Here is a 25,826-nt window from a genome sequence, read left to right as displayed (position 1 = left end):
ATTAGACCCTTAGAGAATTCTTGATTCAGATTCTTGGCAAAAACTATCTTAACTAAAAGTACAACTCATTTACTCCTTCCCACGTACTAGGCTTAAGTTAGGTACACCGGGGTAGGCGTATTTTAGAAACACCAGTTGAGTACGTTTAGTCAACTTTTATCATTGTATGTATTTTATCAGTTTTAAGTATCTTGCGGCTTAGAAACCATATAAATGCTTTTACAGTATTATTTCATAATACTCCATTTACTGTACGCACTTTCTTTATGACAAGTATTGCAATTGTGGCAATTCACTTCTCTTGCATGAGAAAGAAGACTGCTCAATAAATAACCACTTTTATTGAAAACGCCAGTCTCTCTATTTCTCGGCATTCCTGGTGAAACTAAGCATGCACGATTGACTGAGTGAAATAACTGTCTATTGTTTCCGCGACTCTTGAGATATACTCCTTATTCTGGAGGGAGCAAAGTTGTCATGTTTATGCGGTTGTCAGAAACTAATCCCTTCTTGTCTATTCAGGAAAGTTAACACCTTCTTGTTTACCCGAGAAAGTTTCTAGTGACCTCTGAGCTAGCTGGCATTCATAATTAAGTCTAACATATTCAGTAGAGACCTAGTCGACCTCAGTCCTACGTCTAAACTATCATTTATGTTATTTCAATGCTCAGAGCCTATTGGGAATATAGGAACTACACTACATGGCGCCCAACGTTTGGTAAGGCGATAATTTAATGCTAGATACTAGAGTAACTCAGTCGTGCTTTTCACACAGACCCCTTTTTCCCGTAAAAACTCCAATAGACGTCTGAAGTGGGTGAAAGGTTAATATCCGCCAGAACTTAGTAGGATGAGAATCCTATGTATTAGTTTTTGGTTTAGTCAACGTTGAAGGATACAGTGTTCCAAAATATTGTGCACCTAATCTTTGTTTCCTTGAAACTTGCTCTGCAAAAAACCTTTCAGTCAGTAAAATGACGGGAAGTGACGAAGAAAGAGAAGCGTTAGCAACTCAACTTTTAGCGGAAGACACAAGTCTCCGGCAAGATGACCCGGATGCTATAATCATCCCAGTCAATGTAAGGAAGAGTGTAACTTACAAACTTATAGAAAATGGAGTATCATCAAGAGGTGGTACAGTCATATTTGTGGTAGAGGCCCATGAATATCGGCAGACAGAGGTATTCTATTCCTGGATACATTTTCCAGCAGCACATGCTGTGACACGCGAGTTTCACTACTACAAAATAGATGAATCTCCAGAGGAATACGTCCCCTTCGAGGACATTGAAATTCCGATAGCATACCAAGAGCATCAGCTCTGGTTTAATGGCACCCTAAAACATCAAAATCACTTCACCAGGCTCAGTCCACTAGGTAGACCAGGAGCCACATGGCCGGTTCTAGCCGGCCACACACCGCACCCCGACACTGAAAAAATGTCAAGCGAAGAACTTTTAGTTCAGCTAAAACAACTAATTAAAATATATAGACAATTGGTCCAATATGTCATGCAGACTTTAACAGTCCAACCAGCAATAAGAATTCCACAGCACACCCCTCACCAGGGGAACACAAATAAAATTACACCACAGACTATACAATCAGTCATTGGCAAATTACCCGCAAAACGGGAACAAATTCCGTTCTGGTTAGCTCAAAAAATCACTCAAATAGAGGCAGTATTTCCTGATACTACACCTAATGAGAAACACAGACTCCTGACTATCTGTCTTCCAATGGGGATCGCACCACATGTGGAGGACTGTGACACTTGGGGCACAGTCTTTGCTTCAATATACACAAAAACACATGGTGTTCCGTCTATGGCGGTTATACCAGACGTACTAAGACAGATTCAAAATGAATACGGTCCAGAACCTGCTTTAAATCTAGGTATGAAATTACTGAAAGACTTTAAGCAAGTCTCGGCTATACTATTAGCCAACATAAAAGGAGAAGCAGCATCTGTGGCGATCCGCCAGAAATTAAAGGAAACAGATATAGCAGAACAACCTTTTGAACTTGCCAGAATAATTGAAAAATCCTATGAAGAACTAGGTAGAGATAGTTTGGGTGGGAAACCACTAAAACCACAACTAACTGAAAATCCTGAAAAACCTTTATCAAGAATAATCTCAATACTCCAAAAAAGAGGTGGGAGGGTAATAAACAAACCACTCACAGAGAAAAACAATTTCAGTCCAGAGGAAGGTCTCCTCAACGGAGAGATAGATCTCCAGAACGAGGGGGCAAGTCTCCGCAAAGGGAGCCCTCTGAAAAAAGATACAACCTTAGAAACAGGGACAATTTAAGAAAACCTGACAGATATCAAGATATTGATACACGTCCCTCTCGATCTTTTCAGACTTCCTCACAGAAATCAGAAAGAAGAGTACGGTCAGAACATAAAGAAGAGCGCGTCAAGTCCAAAGACGAGGAACCTACTCATCAAAGTAAAAAATTACAATTTCAAAAAAGGAAGGTAGCTAGTATTAAAATAAAACATGCCGAGGATTCTGAGAACACAACTGAAAAACGGAGAATGGGCCCAGACAATGCTAGACAGCGCAGCAGAAGTGACCATAGCTCGCAAGATCCTGATGAATCTTCTGGAGACAGTGGACACGAATTAATACATTCAAGTGGAAACTGCAGACACCAGAGTTAGCATACCCCATAAATTATATGAAATAACATTACGTATAGAGGGGGACAAAACTAGGAAAATAAGGGGTCTCTTTTGGGATAACCTATCTAAAGGCTATGATATCCTGCTAGCAGAGAAAGACTGGTCACCAGAGTTTATCAGGGAGTGCCCACATGGCGAAGAAATGATTATGCCTGCCTTCTCAAATCACATTCCAATTCATAAAAAACACACATATGCTAGAAAATGGGCAGTGGCCCAAGCCCCTGCATTATATAAAAATCATGTAGGATGGGATGAGGATTCTCCTCACCATAAAATTCCGTTAAAAAATCAACCTACTGCACAGAGGCAGTATCCTATTAAGCAAGAAGCTAAAAAACAAGTCAGGGAGATCTTAGATCAACTTGAATATCAGGGGGTGATTGAAACATGCACCTCACTAATGAACAATCCTTTGTTTCCTGTCTCCAAACCAGACAATTCATATCGTCTAGTTTTGGACTACAGACACCTAAACTCTTGTTGAAAAACTTTTGCAGAACAAAACTCACATAGTGCAGCACTAGTAAATACCATTGTGCGCAAAAAATATAAAACAACATTAGATATTTCAAATGGCTTCTTCTGTCAAAACATTGCACCAGAAAGCAGATATATGACCGCTTTCTCCAGTATGGGGGCCTAAAAACAAGTTTGTCGTCTCCCACAGGGATTCAAGAATAGCCCAGGATTATTCTCAGCTAGGGTAACAGAGTTACTACAAATGTATGATGATGAGGCATTATCTTATGTCGATGACATCTATCTTACAGACGATAACCTGGAGACACACTTGAAAAGAGTGAACACCATCATACTTGGGTTCGCATCTGAAGGGTACAAATTCAACTTTAAAAAGTCACGAATTGCCCACTCACGGTCCTATTTTTAGGATATTAATTATCAAGTGAAGGCAAAAGCCTAGCAGACAACTTCTTAGAAAAGTGTGCAGTACTCCAAGCTCCAAAAACGCTGAAGAACTTACAATCAATTCTAGGTTTCCTGAATTTCGGAAGAACATACATTCTAAATTATGCAGAGAGGGTTAAACCTCTCTACAAATTAATAAAACCTGATTTCAAACAAATTAATTGGACTCAGAAACACACAGAAATTTTACGATCATTACAAACAGACATGTTAACTAAAACAAAACTGCAAACACGCGTAAACAAACGCAACCTTGTAATCCGAGTCATCCCAGGAAGATGCGGATTCACATACCTGACCTCTAATGAAGGAGAAACGGTACCAATAGCTTACAAATCACACTTGTACACACAAGCTGAAATAAAATTCAGTTCTACTGAAAGAATTCTGACTGCGGTTCAAACTGCTGTAGCAAAAGAAAGAGCCCTAGCCCAAGGGAGGAACATATCTGTTTTAACAGCAGTATCAGCACTTGAGGCAGTAACAAGACCACGCATTCCGAATGCTAAAGCTTTAGATCCTAAATAGATACAATGGTAAAATTCTCTTGCTGCAACAGACGTGAAACACGCATTTGATCCTAAAATAGATAGAAGATCTAGAATACGAACATGAATATCCTCTGCCGATTGAAATTCTGCCTCTAGAACAATACGCCTGTGTAATCTACACAGATAGATTTGCACAACACTACGTTGTGGATAAAAAATCTTACAATGCAGCATGCGCGATTGTTAAAGGTCGCTGGCCCATAGGTAAATTCAGACCACTGGTAACTAAAACTGAATCACTCAGAAACTGTACAGCTCAGTGAGCTGAAAAAAGATCTTTAAAGATGGCGCTTGAAAATGCCGATCGCGAATTCCCCACACTAATAGTGTGAAATTCGCATTACTGCGTCCAGTCTTACAATAATTACATGCAGACATGGATTAAGAACGGTTAAAAAGATGAGAAAGGTGCCACAATAAAGCATAAAAAGCTCTGGGAACAAGTAGTTCTTTTACAGAAAGAACTACGAAGGACTCACGTGATACATACGCAGAGTCTTCAACATGATGGCGTTCACGTTGCAGGGAATTCATTGGCTAACAGAGCCACAGCAGCAGCTGTCAAACCGGCTTCTGTAGCTACAAAAAAGCGTCCTAAAAAACAAATAGATGGAGAAACCATGCTGGCAATGAAAGCCTCATTAAAAGGCGACTATGCGGCATTACCTCTAAACTATCCACTCATTAATACATACACATTTGATGCGAACTCCGTTCCTTTTGCTCGAATCCCTGGAGTGGGGGACAGAGTAATTCCAAACACGAACAGGAGGGCTTACTTGATTCAAGAAGCACACATGGGAATGGGTCTGCGGCACCAAGAGATCTTGAAATCTCTAATAGAATTGCAATCACAATACTGGTGGCCGGGGATGAGCGTGCAAATGTATAACTTTGCAATGGATTGTCAGGACTGCAACAGAGATCGCAGTTGTGAACCGGACCAGACACCGGCCCAGACACCTCTATTAGACAGCATTAGGCTATCTATACGCAGACATCCAGACGGAAAAATGCGATCCCATAAATATTAAGACAAGATTCATTTGGATGTGGCCCCAGCTCTCGGCTGATGCCAGAACTGTTATAAAAGATTTGTCCTTCAGCCTTTTATATAAAATCGTGAAACCAGTCTGGTTGAGGCAAAACCACCTCTTTACGCTACATCGAGCCTATCTCTCTCCCCAAAAACTAGCAAAATTCCAAGCGGGAAAGAAGTGCAATAAATGTGAGCTCCCGGAAGCATCGGATGTGCATGTGTTTATGGATTGCCCCGCCATCAGCCTCTTTTGGGGGGATGGTGAAGAACACTTTGTGCTCTATTCTCAACATCACACTGAATATCACGCTCCCCCTGATTATCTTTGGGATCGATGAAAAAATCTGTGCAAAAGCCAGACATTTTCTGTTTTACGCCATCCTCCTGGCAAGGAGACAGATCTGTAGGTCTTGGGTTGAGGTAACATCTGCCTCATATGCTGACTGGTTGACATCTCTCTATGAAGTCTCCAAAATGGACTTGGCTGGGTCTCGATCTAGAAAAAATCTCGCCTTCTGAGAGCTTCTGCTAAAATGGAAATAGGATTTCCGGGGTGTTTTTTTTTGTTTGTTTGTTTTTTTCCCCGGGTCCTATGATTATGCCTTCATCCTGCTCCACGGACTTACGGCAAAGGCCCCCCCAGTCATTTGAAGGTCCGACAGGTGGTAAAACACTTTGATGGAGTTTGCAGGTCTAACCTGGTTTCCTTTCTCTGTGGGTTTTTGCCCTCTTCCGCCAAGAAAACATGGTATGTGTGGCCTCCTTGAGCTCCTAGCTTAGGCGTGGAGCACAAGGTTTTCTGCACACAGTGGTGGTCGGTGGCAGCCTACTTGGACATGGGCAAAGGCAAATGAGGACTAAAAGAGAAAAAATAATAATAAATAAAAAAAAAAAACATTTGCGAGTCTTTATCGGCATATACGCAATTGGCATGCTACATTCTGACCAGGGTCCTGCGTTTAGCTCTCGAGCTTACAAGGAGGCCATGGCCAGCATGGGCATTGCATTGCAGTACTCTAGTCCATTCCATCCCGAGGGAAATGCGGTAGCGGAGAGAAAAAAACGTGACATAAAGCAATCTATAACAGCGAGGGTATTAGGTTCGGGTGGCGGGTGGGTCAAACATCTAATAAGTGTCCAACGTAGTCTTAATAATCTGCCAAGAAATTCTCTATGAGGTATCACTCACTACGAACTTTTGTTTGGTACTAGAATGATCATTCATGACCTCGATTGTCAGACTTCAGTGGTGAAACAAAAAACTTTTGATATCAAAGATCGTTTGGCTGTTTTACAGGACTTAAATGAAACAAGAAGAAGTCTAAGTAACACAAAGCTAAAACCAACGACCACTGAAGAAAAACCACCTGTCCCAGCAAGACCTGTCTGGATTCCAAAGATTGGGGATCTGGTCAGAGAAAAGATCGCGGTGAAGAAGGAATTTGGGCCTTCTTATAGAAAAGCTGTACCTGTCTTGGCAATCAGCGGAACAAGATCAGTAATACTACCGCCCCTTGCTGGTAAAAAGGAGAACAGAGTTGTATCAATCGACCTGGTAAAACCACAATCATGTGGCCAATAATAAGTAGTATGCCCAGTGGACTCCCAAGAAGTAGCAGAAGATCAAACCTTGCTACAATCCAAGAGGTTCAAACTGAGAGACTAATCACTTTTGATAAACCTGCAGTGAAAAAAGAAGGACTATGCAACAAAGCCATGGAACTAGTGCCTCTTGAAACCCAAATTGCAACAGTTCGTGAAGAAACGCCAGCAACTAAAACTTTCAAAGAAAAATGACTGAACTCTTTCATCAACTCAAAGAAACATATCTGATTTCACCATGGATTGAATTATGGATTGTGTTAGGTGTACTTTTCCTCTTTCTATGGCTCATCTTGGTTTTAAGTTTGGGTAGATTTATTGATGGAAAATATAGTACAATGGACACAGCAAGTCAGAACATCAACTTGGTCCTAAAGCCTCACAGATCTTCTCACATTGAAAAAAGAGAACTATCGTCAGTAAACATCACAGCCATTCCTATACCTGGTGGTGTAGCATGGGAGGCTACTGATTATGAAATCTATGGCCCGATTGAACTCTTGAAATATCCACACCAGTTCAAGGTTTCCTTAAGTGACTTTGTATCACCAAGTACTTTCTCTGATGATTGGGACTTTGAAAATATTAATAATATGATGTCAGATTTAGAAATGTCACCAAAATTTACAGAACATGATTATTTACAAGGTTCATCAAATTATGAAAAAATGTATTGCTTTAATCATTATGGGCATCACTATTTGCATAATTCTGCTAATCCTAGAATTTTTTTTACTTATAATCAATGGGAACATTGTCCAACGCTGCCAAAAGGCAGTTCGAAAACATTTTATGAGAAATTCCCAAACTTCTCAGGGTTTAATAACACTGATCCAGAAAGTTTTATTTTAAAATGTTAAATAAGACAGGAATGAAAAACATGTTGACAAATACTAAATTGATTTATTCGGAAAAATTTTATGAAAAAATGTCTACATTTGGTTTTGAATTTTGGAAAAATAACATTGAGACAAAAACCATCTGGGGTACAAAAGACTGGCAGGTACAAGGTCTAGAATCATTATTCAGAGCCTTCATGATCCCAGAATAGATAATATTCCTGAATGAAACCATTCAACAAACAACCTGTCTTGGCTTAGCCAAGATAAAAGACTTAAACAAACCGTCTATTCCAACGCATATAACTGATAGTAATAGCACTACAGATGTGGCGATAGACGTATCCCATATTTTACACCAAAACAGAACTAATCCTGATTGGAGAAAATGGTTGATCTGGCCCACAGACACTAATAACTGTCAAGATAGATTCCTGAACAAAACACAGGGGTTCAAACAGAACACACCAGACCCAAGATATTCCCAGAGACAACATCCAGGGATAATAACAACATACAGTGTAGGAAAACTATGCCTCGAGTGGCTACAGAAATCCACACTACCTGAAATTAAGCAACACTTGACTTTACTTAAAGAAGGTGCTGACTTGCGAGATTTCTTACTGGGACCTTGCAAACAGCCAATAAACAAATAAAGAGTGTCTTATGGTTGTACTTAAACCACTTATAGGAGCAAAGAGAAGGTAGAGGAACGGCCTCACTTAGGACGTTAGAGAAAGCCCTCACTCACCACCTGGTGATGACATGCTTCATCATCGGGCTCCACCACGGGGACCGAGTGTCTCCTTGGTGTGCTACAACGCCAGATCTACTGCGGAGCAGGTTAGTGAGATTAGGACAACTGGTCATACGCACTACATAATTATTCTCTTTAATTATCCTCTAACATCAGCCCGATCGTGCGTCTCACACGGCTAAAATATCATTAATAATATCACATGGGCTCACTATCCCAAAAATTTTTATTACGCCCAAGAGCCAGCAACCCCAATTTTAATTCCTTCCATTCTAAAGTGTGTCTTCACACTCTTTATTTGTTTATTGATTATAACCGGGGAATAAGAGTGTCAGCCTACTCTCCCTGTCTCTCTTTTTGTTTATGGACCTTGCAAACAGCGTCAAAAACATTTCATATACGCCGGTATATACGCTGCTTACAACGAAGCTTGGAAAGTAACGCAAATTGAAACTGCTGAAAAAATACGAGAAATTGATCGTATTAATTTGGAAAAATCACTGTCTGTAGTGGACAATGGGTTAACGACTCTGTCCTCCAGAATGTATTCACTGGACAGCATTGTATCATCTGCTATTGATATAATAGAACAGGATATGCTAATGTTACAACATGGCGAGTCCCAATTACGTTCTATTGTACAGTTAGGCTGGACGTTACAAAACCTCCGTTCAGGCTACACGCCATGGCGTCTAATCAACACAACGTCATTATTTTCTATCTTTAACCTTACAGATAAACAAATCTCTTTGGCACAAAAAGGAGCAGACTATACGGTGGTGAGCATTGAAAAACTAGAAAACTTACCATTGACAATGTCAGAACGACCTGTCATTGAATGGATAATACATGGTACAATTACAATTCCTATAACGACTTTTCAGTTTCAATATTGCCAAAAGCATATACCAGCAGGCCTGTATGAAAGGTTGGGTAAAGGATACATCAAGTCAACCTGGAATTTACCTTATACACATAGATGTTATAGTGAAGGGAAAAAAGAGGTATTTCCTAGTGGCAACAATTGTAAAAAATCACTAAGCGGTACACTTCTGTGTCAAGGTATTAACTTGCATTGAGCCTGCGAAGGTTCATCAAATAACCTTTCATGCACCTGCACGGCACCCCTGCGACACAGATAGAGCCTTTTTTCAGACAGCTTTCCAACGGCAGCTACGTTATAAATGAGTGACCACAGCTGTTGTGGCATAGTGCCAGGAACGGCCTATCTCGTGAGCGTTACTTCCAGGGTCATTTGCTGTATGCAAGTATTGTATCCAAACAGCAAACCAGACAAGGAGGCAGCAATATGGCCTTCTCTAAATATCTCTTCTATTCGAATTGATACTTTAAGCAGAATGAAGTCTATTCTTTTACAGACAACTGTGCCTTTAACCTCGTCTAGTGAAACGTATGATCTGCAAGTTGCAAGGACAGCGGCAGAGATACATACACTATTATCGACAAATTGCCCCGTACATTTCATAGAAATGTTAAGCCAAATCTTAAACATGTCTGATACCGGTGGCATCGCACATGTATTTAAGACAATTTTTTCGGGACTATTAGCACCCTTTGAAGCAGTCCTGAGCATCTTCTCGAACTTCGTGCACTCTGTGTTTGGCGGCCTGCCTCTCATCTTGGGACTCGTAGCAGGAATCTTATTTTTGTTCCTTCTGCTCCGATATGGCAAGTCAAGTCACAGACAAAACCCAGGCAACAATGGAAGACACAATCCTAGCACTGAGATACCGAGAGCGGATTACTAAGGTCCTTGGCTTGGCTCGGCTAAGAGATCTGAATACTACCTGGTTTCTCTCATTCAGACCAAACTGGCAAGATTGCATCTTACCTGTTCAACGATGCCTGCTATGCGGAGAAGAATGCGTGTTGGACGTCTGTCTTACACTACCATCAGCAGTACCTATGGATATCGATACTTTGCTTGGTTCGGTAACGGCTCATGCAACGTGTTGTCCCCAACGGTTACCTATTCTGAAGACGGCATTCGTTGAGACCTCACCATTACGATTAGGTGGCAGAGAGGTACGAGATGAAAGCGGCACACAGGTACAATCTTCTGTGACCATTGCTGATCTAGACATTGATGATGACAATGAATCTCACATTTGCACTATTTCTACTTTTTCGGACTTGGTCCAACTTTCACCTACTGTTGTAGTCGAATTCTTTGCCAGCCTATCTGAACTTATGTTCTCCCCTAACAACGAGAATAATTTTTAAAACAAAACATGAGCACGCAGCGTTTCCCTGAACTCTGAATTCGGCCTTCAGTTTTGATAAACAGAACTTCTACAAACCATTGGAACTATTTTTCTTCCCTGAAAGCGAAATTATTTTTCCGTTCCCAAAATATTTACTTTTTTTTTGGCACATGATACTCTGCTTAAAGTAGAACTATTCTTGAAGAACAGAATTTCTATTTTTAGAATATCTAAATACAATATTTTGACTTAGCCTGTAGCACATGTCCACTCTTGTATAAATATGTGATGAAATGGTCTCGACCTTCTCTTCTGTATTAAGAGCCATTTCATAAATGTCATTTTCGCAATTCATTCAGCCAAAATTTCAACGTACTATATCTGCATTATCTGAATGATACCATTGCTTGGAAACGTACAGTATAATACTCATTTTTTCGTGTATATACCATTTCAAATGCATTTTTTGTGTTTTGGGGTAGGCTGGAAAACACATGCATCGTTATATGTTTAGTATTGCTTAGTATTTAGTAATGATGGATATTATACGTGGAGTGGGTGTTGTGAACGTACCTATTTAAATATTCCCGATTTATGCCCTTATGTGGTTATAACAAATCATATCCTTATAAAGGCATAAGAATCATATCCATATTTAGTCATAGCCAATGCAGTCCAAATACGGCAAGGCTACTTCCATAGAGTCCTAGAAAGTACAACGCGTTCTTAAAACAAACCAAGCCTCTAGCAGCCCGGGAATTTCCCCTGCTTCTGTTTTGATTTGTCCAAGAACTCCTGGAGTCCTGAAAGAACTGCAAGTTCTTAGTGACATCTTATGTCCAACCTTACGTCAAACTCGGCACCTTCCAGGTATAAATATACCAGCATCTGCCTTAGCAACCACACGGTGGTTTGGAGCAGATCGGCTATCTACTTACCCGACGCCCTGCTGAAACGAGTGCCGAAGGAAGCCGACCCTCCCATTGGCGCACTGAGAGAGACGCTGTCTTTTCTCCTGCCGAGAAATCCAGCTCCAGTGTTTCCAGTCACCCTTGCGGGTTGCTGGGAGATCAAGGGCTAGATGTAGGTAATCTGATTTTACCCATTCTTAAATACCGAATTTTACCGATTCGGTATTCAAAAATCGGTAAATGAGATGTAGGGGAAAAAAACGGTATTTTTTACCGATTCGGTAAAATTCGGTATCGGACATTCGGAAATTACCGAATCGGTATTTACCGATTCGGTATTTACCGAATCGGTATTTCCAATGCATTCCTATGGGCCTTTTGGCCCATAGGAATGCATTGGAAATACCGATTCGGTAAATACCGATTTGGTAAATACCGAATCGGACAGCAAGCAAAAGTGAAACTTAACACAACAGCCAATCAGGTGCAACCACCCTCCCCCTTCCTACCAGGAAGTGGCTACACAGGCAGCTGCAAGTAATTAGAATGTTCTGGAGAGGCAGTTGGAGCAGAGAGACTGGGAGCAGCAGCAGACAGAGTTTGTGCTCTTTTCAAATTTAAACATGGCAAGCAGCAAGGACACAGAGCAGGCTGAAAGGAAAAGAAAGCTCAAATTCAGCAGCATGGAGCTACAGGTCCGTGTTGAGGAGGTGGTTAAGGTTCACCACAGACTTTTTGGAAAGCAGTCCCTTACTGTGCCAGAATCAGCAAAAAGGAAGATTTGTCTGGAAATCCTAGAGAAAGTAAATGCAGTGGGAGTGACCACCAGAGTCACTGAAGATTTAAAAAAGAGGTTCTATGACCTAAGGAGCCTCACAAAAAAGAAATTGGCTGACCACCACAAACAGGCCTCCCAAACAGGTGGCGGAAAGAACACTGCACCCCCCCTCACCGACCTGGAGGAGATGGTAGCCACAACCCTGGAGCCTGAAAGTGTCCATGGACTGGGAGAAGTGGACAGCTCGGCGAAAGCTGCAACTAAAAAAGGTAAGATGCATGCACAGCAATCCCCCTCACACCCTCATCCATCCCTCACCCCTTGCAGCTAAGTTACCCCAGTCCCAGGGTGTCTGTGCAAAACTGTAGCAATGCATCATGGTACACGTAGTAAGTTAATGAAAGAGCATGTCACACAGCACTGTAACCACCAAGTTATTCAAATGAATGCAGACATAATGAAGGGCAGGCAGCATGTACTAAGTGCTATTACATATGTTTAATTGTAGTGGCTGTGAGACATTTGCACCTAGCTGATATGTGCTCATATGTCCACAGGTCACACATCCAGAAGGCAGTCTGAGGAGGCAGAAGGCACGGCACCCGAGAGGGATGACAGTCATGAGCCAGGTCCCAGTGCATCACAGGACACAGGCTTTCCGAGTGGGCAGCCACCTTCCCAAGAACCTGACATCAGTAAAGAAATGCAGGCCTCCCCAATACCAACACAGTCCCCACTATTGCTTTCGTCACCCGAAATGCCAGCATCCTTTGAGATAGAAACACCTGCTGCACACCCTAGCAGGAGACATGTCGTTCCCCACTGCTGGAACTGGAGACAGCTTCTGGTGAAATGGTGGGTGAAAAATCACACAACTTGGCTGAAGCTGCCATCTCTGTCACACTGCAGCCCAGCACAGAGCCTGTACCAAGTACCACTAGATGACGCACAGTACAAGGAAGGAGTGTAGGTGCACGTGGGGAGGGGTCCAGTGTCTTCCAAGGCCTGGAGGGATCCATGGTCAGGATTCAGAGGATGCAGGGCAAGGGCATCATGGCCTGTTAAAGACAAATGCGAAACCTCAACATCAACATGCAGGAAATTGTTAAGGGCATCAGGGAGCTGGTGGAAGTTAACAAGAGCATGGCAATAGGCATACATGACATGTCCGAATCCATGCAGCAACTGTGCACAAAACTGGACTCTGAAATTACATCAAGGCGCAGGGAGAAGCAGCGTGCAGAGAGAACTGAGAAATCTATCCACCGCCTGGCAACAGCCACATCCCTGCTATGCAGGCGTAGCATGAATAGTCAGGAAGACCTGACTCATAACAGCAATCAGCTGACAAGGGGCATAGCCGGAATGACCGGTGCGCTGGAGGCTCTACTCAATGCCCAAACTGCACAAACTGCTGCGATTGACGTGCCGGACACTGAAGGTAGCACCAGTAGGAGCAGCACGGCAAGCCCCCATGTCGTAGAGACAAGGAGGAGCAGCAGGCGACAGGGTGAGGCTACAGGCCAAACGCCCAGTGAACAGGTTGAGCCACACACACCTGCTAGTGCAAAGCGTGGCCGAAAATAAACAGTTGATAATATGGCCTACTGCCATTGGACATTATAATCATAGATCAAAAAGTTTTAGTTGCACATTTGTGCCATTTAAACCTGCCTAGTGACAATATACAACTACGGTGGGTGGATTCAACACCTGTCTGTGTGTGTTTGCTCACTGTGAGCATTGCTGTGAAATGCTTACTGTTGCACTTTTGTTCTTTAACATACCTGGAAATATACTATATAAAACAAAAGCTTGTGCTTTCAATATAGGTTTCAGTGTCATCACTTACTCAGAAATAGTTGTGTGTTATTTCCTCACGTCTGTATCTGCCATCACTTGGTGTTGACACTCCAGCAGGTTGTGTTTCAGGCACAGCAATGTCGTCGTCATGATCCTCATAGTCTGACAACTCCACCTCAGTCCCCCTATTCACAGCAAGATTGTGCAACATGGCACAGGCAGCAATGATCCTACAGCAGGTGATGGGGGTACACTGCCTTGCACCTCCGCTCTTGTGCAAGCATCTGAACCTGCTTTTCCAGATACCAAATGTTCGCTCAACAACATTGCGTGTGCTCTTGTGTGCCCGGTTATATCTCCTTTGGCTGGGTGTTGAGGGGTTGAGGTAGGGGGTGAGTATGAAGGAGCGGAGGGCATATGCACTGTCTCCTAAAAGGAAATGGGTATAATTTACTCACATGCATACATGTACTGCAATAGGTGTTATAGGGGTTGCACACTGTGTCTTACCTAGGAGGTATCCTTCACCAAATTCACCTGCAGTCAGCCGTGCATAGATGCCACTGTTTTGAAATATATAGGAGTCGTGGGTACTCCCAGGGAATTTTGCCACAAGGTCAGTAATGGCGAACTTTGCATTGCAGATCACCTGCACATTGATGGTGTGGGTGGACTTCCTATTCCTGTATATATATTCGGTGGCAGCAGGGGGACAAATGGGAATGTGCGTGCCATCAATGCAGCCAATTATATTGGGGAAACGTGCCATCTGGTAGAAGTCTGAGTTTGTTTGGACCAGTTCAGCATGGGTTGCAGGAAAAGATATATAATGCTCCATCCTCTGTAACATGGCGTCAAGAAATTTGTGGAAAAACCTTGACAGGCGGCTCTGGGTCACCCCACCTACCGCAGCAACCACACCCTGGTAACTCCCAGACGCAAGCAGGTGTAGGCTGCACAGCACCTGCACGTGGGGAGGAATGGCGTGTGCCCTTGGGGTAGTATGCTCCAACAGTGGGTGAAGGTCCCTGATGAGTTCCGTGATGGTGTCTGGGGCCAACCTGTACCTCTGGAGTATCTCTGCCTCTGTGAGCATGAACAGGGTTATCCTCTGTCTGTAGACCTGCTCCTCTCTCTGCCAGTCCCTCTCTCCTTCCTCCTGTAGCCGTAGCCGTCTTGCAATGACATAAAATACCGCCATTGTGCAAGAAGAATTGCATTTTGGGTCCATTTTTATAGGTTCCACCTGTTTACCACTTGATTCCAATCCATGGTAAATACTGACTCTTAAATACCGAATTTCAAGCAAATTCGGTATTTCAGAGCTTCCCTACATCTCAATATCCATTTTTACCACTTCTTATTTACCGATTCGGTATTTTACCGATTCGGTAAAATTACCGAATCGGTAAATTTACCGAATCTGTAAATTTACCGAATCGCAAACCTTTGCGATTCGGTAAATTTACCGATTCGGTAATATTTCCGAATCGGTATTTTACCGAATCGGTAACTTTACCGAATCGGTAAATTTACCGATTCGGATGATTTTCGGTCTCCTACATCCCGAAAGCTCAATACCGGTTGGTAACGGCCGAAAATACCGATTTTCGGCCGTTACCGACCGGTAAAGGCCTTCCTACATCTGGCCCCAAGTCCTGAGAAAGAGATACAAGACCTCCTTCATTCTATAACCAAGGTACGGAGCTGATTAGACCCTTAGAGAATTCTTGATTCAGATTCTTGGCAAAAACTATCTTAACTAAAAGTACAACTCATTTACTCCTTCCCACGTACTACGCTTAGGTTAGGTACACCGGGGTAGGCGTATTTTAGAAACATCAGTTGAGTACGTTTAGTCAACTTTTATCATTGTATGTATTTTATCAGTTTTAAGTATCTTATGGCTTAGAAACCATACAAATGCTTTTACAGTATTATATTATAATACTCCTTTTACTGTACGCACTTTACTTTATGACAAGTATTGCAATTGTGGCAATTCACTTCTCTTGCATGAGAAAAAAGACTGCTCAATCAATAACCACTTTTATTGAAAACGCATGTCTCTCTATTTCTCTGCATTCCTGGTGAAACTAAGCATGCACGATTGACTGAGTGAAATAACTGTCTATTGTTTCCGCGACTCTTGAGATATACTCCTTATTCTGGAGGGAGCAAAGTTGTCATGTTTATGCGGTTGTCAGAAACTAATCCCTTCTTGTCTATTCAGGAAAGTTAACACCTTCTTGTTTACCCGAGAAAGTTTCTAGTGACCTCTGACATATAAATATAAACATTATTATTGTTTATATTTTTTTACATGTATAGGTCCATTTGGATACTCACATGGCTCCCTGATGAAGGCCCCCAGCCGAAACGCGCGTAGATGTCATATTTAGCCATGTTTTTATGTACAGTGTGCTGAAACAATTTTCCACACAACCTCCAAGCCAAAAATCATTATCTTGAAATGTGTACAAGATGCAATAATAAGTGTATATATATGTAGATTGACAGTCACATGTATGTTGGAGGTATGCACACAACAATTACCTGTAATAAATTAATGATGCTTTTTATTAGAACAATATTTGAATAAAGTAAAATAAAAGCCATATTTTTGTATCATACACTCTGTCCCTCAAGAGTTTTTGCTGTCATTTGTCCGTCTTTGCCCTCCATTTATAACCAGTTCCTAATTACTTTCCTTCCAAATAGTACACCTATCCCGAATTAGGAACTCTAGTCGGGGATACCCCTTCTTCCTTACACATATTGTCTCCACAGCCTGTCTGTGCGGGGGTTTAGCTCACCTTATTTTAACTTTAGTTTAATTTTCTTCTTGTACCTGCTCTTTCTAACCACCCTTCCTGTTGCCCATATTGGTCACCCACCCATAAACCCCTACCCCTTCACCCGCCTAAAATGGATAAATTACACACATTTGGGTTCTCTGATGATGACTTCGTGTCCATGGTAGGTGAATTGGCTACCACAGATACCCCAGTAAGTACTAATTCACAAAACACTGATTATCAGCAACTGTTAGCTTTAAAGAAAAAAACAAAACGAATAGAGCTGCATGGCCACTTCATGCTTCAATACTTAAAAGCTGGAGTCATCCCCCAGGGCCTGCGAGTGAAAAATATCCCAGGGCTTTTTGTCCAGATAAGAAGATTCTTAGAAAGATGGTCGCTAATAGCAAATAGATGCTCAAGGGATCTCATGATGCTCATAGTAGAGACTGCTAAGCATCTAGTAGAGACCCTTCTAAAAGAAATAACAGAATTAGAGCTCAAACTCAATAACAACACAGCCAAAGAAGATGCTATAAAAAAACTAGAAGAGATGGAAAAGGACATACAGTCATACAATGACTACCTCTTAAAGAGGAAAACTGATAAACTTAAAAAAGATATTCAATACTTCAGTAATGAGAAGGTTTATCCTTATCTGGCAGAAAATTACTATCAGCCAGAACCTTTAGGCGATAACACCTATGCTTATAATCAACAAGCCATCCCTAAAAAAGTGACCACTTTCTCTAACACATCGGGGTCAGATAACGAGAGCAACACCAGTGACCCAGATCAGGGAGGACAACAAAGAGGAGGACAGAATAGAGGCAATAGGCCTTTTTTATCCAGGCGAGGGAACCCCCAGGGACGCTGGAAACCCAGATACCAATCGCGACACAGGGGCAACCCACAACAATACAACCAGCATTATCCCCCGCCCCCCAACCACCAATATCCAGGCCCTCTGATGCATGCCTATCCCCCTCCACCTCAGAACTACCAGGAAGCTCCAACAATGTATTCCAACCCCAATCAATTCCTAGTGACGCGCCATGCTCAATATTGGCGCGACTAGAAGAAATACCCATCTTCAACCTAAGCAGCAAGTCCCTCACCCCGGCAATCGAAAAACTGTTAACCAAAGGGCTCTCTTTTGTCCCCCACTGTAATATCAACAGATTTGAACTTTTTAAAGATCTCATGACCTTCTTTAGGAAGATCAGACTTCAAAACTTCTTTGAAGCTAATACCACAGAAGTAGAAAATACCACCAATCTATCAGGTCTAAAACCAGCATCCACTTTTTTACCAACCCTAGAACAAGTATCGCCGGAAATTGCCACATTTGAACATGTAGTTTACAACAAACTTACAGCTGCCACTAAATATATACCCCCTCCTAGCTTCAACATCTCGTATGAGGAACATCAAGCCCTTGTAGAACTAAAAACAGACAAAGACATTACGATCAAATGTTGCGATAAAGGGGGAGGCATAGTGGTGATAGACACTAACCAGTATATACTGAATATGGAGAAACTATTACACAATACCAACCACTACATTCCAATTCGAAAAGACCCCACTAAAAGAGTCCAATCTGCGATTTTGGCTTTAACAACCAAGGCCCTTGACAACAATGTGATCTGTGATAAGGAGTGGCAGTTTCTTAATGTTCGCCAACCCAAAATGGCAGCTATTTATGGAGTCCCAAAGATCCATAAGAATAGCTATGACCCACCGTATAGACCGATAGTTTCCACTATCGGATCCATTACCGAACCTCTATCAAAATACATTGATACCATCTTAAGGCCCCACATACCAAAAACTCCATCCCACGTCAAGGACACGAGAGATATCATTAACATCGTGGAATCTCTCACTTTCGACCCTGACACACAGTGGCTAGCCACTATGGATATAGAGGCTCTATATTCAAATATTCCGCAACCAGGAGCCATCAAAGCTGTCTCCTGGTTCATTGACGCTTATCAAATTGACTGCCCGAAAGATTTCATCCTAGATTGCCTAAAAATAGTCCTATCAGAAAACACATTCGACTTTAATGGCTCACTCTACCAACAAACCATGGGCGTCAGCATGGGCGCTTCATGCGCGCCCACCGTAGCCAATATTTATATGGTTGAATTCGAGTCTAAATTCATTTACAATGAAATTGCTCCCTTTAGCGAGTCCATTTCATCATGGGCTCGCTACATTGATGATATTTTTTTTATCTGGACCTCAGATACAGAACCACTATCCACCTTTGTGTCATGGCTCAATCTGTGTGATAAAAACATGCACTTCACTGTTGCATCTAGTCAGACACGTGTTGAGTTCCTAGATATTAATATCATCAGCAAGAACAACCACCTCAGTGTAGACCTGTATGTGAAGCCAACCGCCCGCAACACGTTACTACACTACACCAGTTATCACCCCAAAACCCAGAAGACTAGCATCCCCTTCAGTCAGTTCCTCCGGGTTCGAAGGAACTGCTCCTCTGTCACGGACTTTGACAGAAGAGCAATCGATATGAAACTTAAATTCATATCTCGTGGATACCCAAAGCGTCTAGTACGAGAATCATACAAAAGAGCAAGGTTCTTCGACAGACAGCACCTGTTAACACCCCAAACCAAAGAACCACAATCCAAAATGGTCTTTGTAACCAGGCACTCCACTATGAATGCGAAGCTTCAACACATCATATTTTCAAACTGGCACATCCTGAACGCAACAAAACCTAAAGAAAGTCAACTTCCTAAGCCTATGTTTGCATACAGGAAAAACAAAAATCTAAAAGATCTGGTAGTAAGATCAAGAATGGAACCCCACAAAACAGATTTCACACAACGAACGCTCACTGGTCTGAGTCCAGCTATAGGCAACTACAAATGCCTAGAGTGTGCTGCGTGTGAATTTGCGATTGAAACCAAAGAGTTTCATTTTAACAACTGCAGTATACGCTCTCGAACTCTTACTAACTGTAAAACCACCAATGTGGTTTATCTTCTACTTTGCCCATGCAATAATGGCTACGTAGGCGAAACAGCAAGGATGATGTCCACACGCCTATCAGAACACAGATCAGCCATCCGTACCGGTAAAACACAGGCTCCCCTAGTCAAACACTACCAGGAGGCCAAACACAACCCCAGCGACATTCGTTGGTTCATCTTGGAAAAAATCCACAAAACATCTGGTGCACTTAGTACACAGGTGCGCAAATGTCGCGAAGTATATTGGATTTTCACCTTAGACACTTATCTAAGAGGCATGAACAACGAAATACCATGGGACCAAGTATTGAAATATAACTATGGTTGAATATATAAATGTGGCCCCACATCCCACCATTCCAGGCATCTTTTTGACTTTCATTCCTACTTAGGCATTTTATGTTTCTGTTTATTGAATTTCTGTCTTGTTTCTTCTCTAAAATATACCCCTCAGCAAAATATTCCTACCGTAAATTTGGACAAACGTATAAAAATTATTTGGACCATGATATGTTGAGAGGTTTACTTCACCCTCTCTAATATGTCCGCCAGTTTTCGACTTTGGAATAGGATGCCACTAAATATAGTCCGTCATCGACTTCTGGGGAATTTACCATTAAGCACTGAGAGGTCCACTTTACCCGTTCAACATGTTCGCCAAATTTTGGCTCCTCCATAAGATACTATTAAATACAATCCGTCATCTAGTTCTAGGGCACTTATCACTAAGTACCGATAGGTCTAATTCACCCTTCCAACATGTCCGCCAGTTCTCGGCATCTCTGTATGACGTTACCAAACATAGTCCGTCATCGACCTCGAGGCCACCTTAAACGCGCCCACCAAGGTAATTGACCCCAGGGGTTTAAATACAACTGGCGCCATTTAGCCTTCTCGAACCCAGGCTCTACATGTTCAGACGCCGGCAGACCCCCCGATCGGAAAGCGACGAAAACATAACCGTCAGGTAAGATCTGTGCCCGAGCAAATAGCGTTTACACACGCCTCGCAAGGCACAACCCGACATAACCGATGGCTGTATATATCTATTTTTGCCTCACAGAGTGCCTTTGCACCGCCATTAATATGACGACAACTACCGGCTAAAGTCTAGAAGCTCACAGACCCCCCAGCGTAAACATAGTGGACGCAGACCAAAGGTAATTGATTGTAAATAAATACCCGTTTTCTACCATCCATATCTAACCATATCCCACTTTAAAACGCTGCCTTTGCTTGTACCCTTTCTGGCAAATAGATAGCCAGCGCCACGAGAGAACCCCTGTTCAGACGCCGGCAGACCCCTCGATCGAATAGCGAAGAAAAGACAACCGTAAGGTAAAAATTGGCACACGAGTAAATAGCGCGCACACACGCTTCACAAGGCACAACCCGTCAATAACCGTTGGTTGTATATCTCTATTTTTGCCGCAGAGAGTGTCCTCGCACCGCCACTAATATGATGACAACCGCCGGTTAAAAGCCAAAAGCTCATAGACCCCCCAGTGTACACACAGTGGACACGGACCAAAGGTAATTGATTGTAAATGAATACACGCTCTTTACCTCCTATGTCTAACCAGACGCCATTCTAAAACGCTGCCTTTGCTTGCACCCTTCCTGGCAAATAGACAGTCAGCGCCACGAGAAAACGACCAGAGATCCCGACTTAGAGCACCTATTAACCTCATCGACAGGTATTTATTGGGCTCTCATTATCATGATCATTAGGACATAAAATTCCCCCAGTAGATAACCGTCATTAAAAGTTTGCTATCAATGTCTTCTGATAATTAGGTTAACTGTACAACACCCCTCCCGCGCTAGGAGCACGCCACCTAGCAACTGTACAAGACCGCCTTTACAGGTAACACTCTTGCCTTGTCTCTCTCATTAAGTCTTATCATATTAGTGCAACCTACATAATTCCTCCCCATGTCCCTCTTATCTAATAGCTTAAAGTCCGAAGTCCACATTCAGCTAACTGGATACCGACTGAAAGAGAAATAAAACAAGCACAATAAACTACAATACAGGTATTCTTTCATTCTACAATTCCCCTAATATATTCCTTAAATATTCACCCTTCTGAACTACTAAATGTCGTACTTTAATTATGTCCTCTTGCAGTGCCCAGGTGTCAAAAACAAACCTCTTATAGGTCAAGATCTCCCTATCCTTCTATGAGAAACCGGCAACATCCATTTATTGAGGTACAACCATTGCCCCTATATGTCTTCTATTTATCTGTTATTTCATTATGCCTAGTGGTAGTTAGCATTCAGATCTTTAAAACATTGTTCAGCTAATCATTCCATGTGTCCTCCCCCATTCCATTGCATTAAAAGGTGTTATATAGAAATACAACGAAATCAGAAATGTACTAGTCCAGTTAGGCACCAAATTGTATATAATTGTATATAATAGAGCAGGTTCAAGAAGTTCCATAGATTTCATTGTTATGTTATGTTTGTATCACTGTATAAATGTATCACACGAATTCTCTCTGTATTTTAACATGTAAATATAAAGGACTACTCACGGACATTGACAAACATTATTATTGTTTATATTTTTTTACATGTATAGGTCCATTTGGATACTCACATGGCTCCCTGATGAAGGCCCCCAGCCGAAACGCGCGTAGATGTCATATTTAGCCATGTTTTTATGTACAGTGTGCTGAAACAATTTTCCACACAACCTCCAAGCCAAAAATCATTATCTTGAAATGTGTACAAGATGCAATAATAAGTGTATATATATGTAGATTGACAGTCACATGTATGTTGGAGGTATGCACACAACAATTACCTGTAATAAATTAATGATGCTTTTTATTAGAACAATATTTGAATAAAGTAAAATAAAAGCCATATTTTTGTATCATACACTCTGTCCCTCAAGAGTTTTTGCTGTCATTTGTCCGTCTTTGCCCTCCATTTATAACCAGTTCCTAATTACTTTCCTTCCAAATACTGAGTGAAATAGCTGTCTATTGTTTCCGCGACTCTGGAGATATACTCCTTATTCTGGAGGGAGCAAATTTGTCATGTTTATGCGGTTGTCAGAAACTAATCCCTTCTTGTCTATTCAGGAAAGTTAACACCTTCTTGTTTACCCGAGAATGTTTCTAGTGACCTCTGAGCTAGCTGGCATTCATAATTAAGTCTAACATATTCAGTAGAGACCTAGTCGACCTCAGTCCTACGTCTAAACTATGGTTTATGTTATTCCAATGCGCAGAGCCTATTGGGAATATAGGAACTACACTACACTCTTATAGGAGAGCATGGGAAGAATTCTTTTAGAAGGGGGTGTCTCGTAGATATCAAAACGATCAGGGCCTTTTGCTTCTTAATGATGATGTTCTAGGTTTCATATGAGTAACATAGATAAGAAAATTTTAGCAACTACAATTGCTGGTAAGTTAGCTGGTTTGAGTTTTTATGGAAACATTTTCTGGGGCAATGAGCCTTTAGCAGGGGAGATGGGTAGGAGAATGTTGCAAGGCCGGGCTAGGGAAAATAAGAGAGGTTGTTTTGTCAGGGGTCCTAATGAAATTAAGTTGTTAAAGCACATTGATAAAGGTCTTTGTTCCATAAGTTTTTCTTCCTTTAAGTTTAAGGAATTGTTATTAAGGCTATGCATGTCTTGGCTATATTTTGGTACATTAAGGTTATCCGAACTCTTGGGGAGAGGCAACTCAGTGGGGTTTGAGAATTTGCTCTGGAAACGTCTAAAACTGACCAAAGAGAAAAGGGGCAAAGGTTTTGCTAAACATAATTGGGGGTCAGTATGTCCAGTGGTCTCATGGCTGGTTTTCAAAGCAGAGGGGGGGGCTATATCAGATTCGATTTTTGCTCATCAAGATGGATCTAGGCTGTTAGCATCACAGGCTCTGGGGGTTAGGAGAAAGGTTTTATGTGAAATCAGAGAAGGTCCTTTCCATTTTGGCACTCATTTCTTTAGAATTGGCGCTGCCTCTGAAGCGTCCCGATTGTTTTTTTCTCTGAATTAAGTTAAAAGACTGGGGCGTTGGTCTTCTGATTGTTGTCTTCGGTACATCATGGAGATTTAGGATGCTCAGCTTTTATGTGGTTGTTAACTCTTGCTTTTCATTTCAGGTTGTGTGGAAGGACCAGTGGTGTCTTTCTTTTCCTGTGGATCGTTGGGCACTCTTTCTTTAAATGGGCTTCGAAACAGGCTGAAAATCGTACTTTTGGTATGAATCTGGGTTTCTGCAGTGATAAAATCAGGATTGCTTAGTGGGGGTGGGGGGGCATGAAATGGGGTCAATTGTTGCCTATCTTGTCTAATCTTGTCTTGCACAACTGTCAGGTTTGAGCTTTTTAAAAGAAATGAAGGGGGAGCGTGGCCAAGATGGAGGGCGGCTGTCTATCACGATCCCTTCGAACCGCCGTTAAAACAAGCCTTTCAATCAGCCTGTCGACGCTGCATGCTGAGGTCGGGACGCTCGCTGGAGGAGGTCAATTCTGCCCGGACCCTGGCAGAGCACCAGGAACCCAAGGGCGGTCGGAGCCGGAGTCCCCGAGGCTCGAGAGCAGCGTACTGTGTGGCAGGCGCTTGGAACATGCCTAGCCTCCACGGCTCCCGTCGGACAGCTGAGAAACAGAGGTCTGGAGGAGAGGCCTCCGGCCGACACAGTAAGGTGTTGCATGTGGCGTGGAGGTTGTCCCCCCCACCTGCGCTGCTTCTCAGGAGAACAGGGACTGATCGAGGCATCCCGGGAGCGGCGACTTTGATGAAGCAGACCTAGCAGGAGACACCTGCCTGCTTTGAGTTTGTGCAATTGCCTTGGCAGTGGCTCGAAGTCCGGTGGGACTTGGGGATCAAGGCCGCGCTGCATCATGAATTGAATCAGCTATCCGCCCTGGTTCCGGTGGGCTGAGGAGACTGTGGAGAGGCCCCCCAGCGGGAGACAGAACCTAGGGACACCCCAGTCGTGGGATTGCTCTGTAGCAGCTGTGGGCCTTGGTGCAGGAGGCCTGTCATAGACTGGACTCAAGGGGAGTGGCCCTACCCCTGGCCCCTCTCGGACCCTCGCTGAGCTGGGGAAGACGCAAAAGGCCTCAGCCGCAGGGCAAGGGGAGGTGAGGCTGAGGGGGGCAGACGTTGAGCGAGTGTGGCTATCCGGACCGGGAGAGGGAGTGTGAAAGCGAGGGCGATCCTATACGGTCCTCCCCCAGCCAATGCAAGGAAGCTCCTTTTGCACAACTATTTGTCCAAGAGAAATATACCCCAAGGCCACAGCAGGGCCTAAAGACGAATGAGAAACAGACGCCCAGGCACTGCACCCCCCCATACTAAGGAACACACAGCACTTTGGGCAAGCAGCCCCTGACTTGTTAGAGCGGCATCATCAGCCCTGCGGAGTTCGCCCTGCCAACAACTGTTGGGCCCTGGTATGACCTGGGGGGCCGTGTGGGGCGAAAGTGAGACTGACGAATCTACCCACCGTTGGGGACCTTGCCACTGAACAGCGAGGCCTACACTACAATCACTGGAGCTTGAAAGCCTCTATCTGCCACACATCTGGCCCTCTACACACAGGGAGAGGACAGGGGAACAAAGGGGCCATGTGAGCCAGCCCCAGGACCAGGTATGGTCTCTCCGGTGGAACCCCTTAACAAAGCCTCATCATGGCAGTGAATAGAGCCAAGAAAGATCGCTCCCTAAAGGACATGTTTGGAAAGCAGGGAGATGCTGCCCATGAGGACAAGCAAGCAGCACTGGGAGGCGACACAGGAGAGGATCCAGACGACCGGGAGGGCCTGGTGACTAAGGCAATACTTGGAGTCCTTCTTTGTGGGGAGACGTCCAGGCAATAAAAGCTGAGCTGGCAACAGATCTCCAGGATGTCCTGCGA

This window comes from Lissotriton helveticus, chromosome 7, assembly GCF_964261635.1.
Source record: "Lissotriton helveticus chromosome 7, aLisHel1.1, whole genome shotgun sequence".
In the NCBI taxonomy this organism is placed as follows: Eukaryota; Metazoa; Chordata; class Amphibia; order Caudata; family Salamandridae; genus Lissotriton; species Lissotriton helveticus.
The sequence above is the reverse complement of the archived record's forward strand: the minus strand, read 5'-3'. Positions refer to the sequence as shown.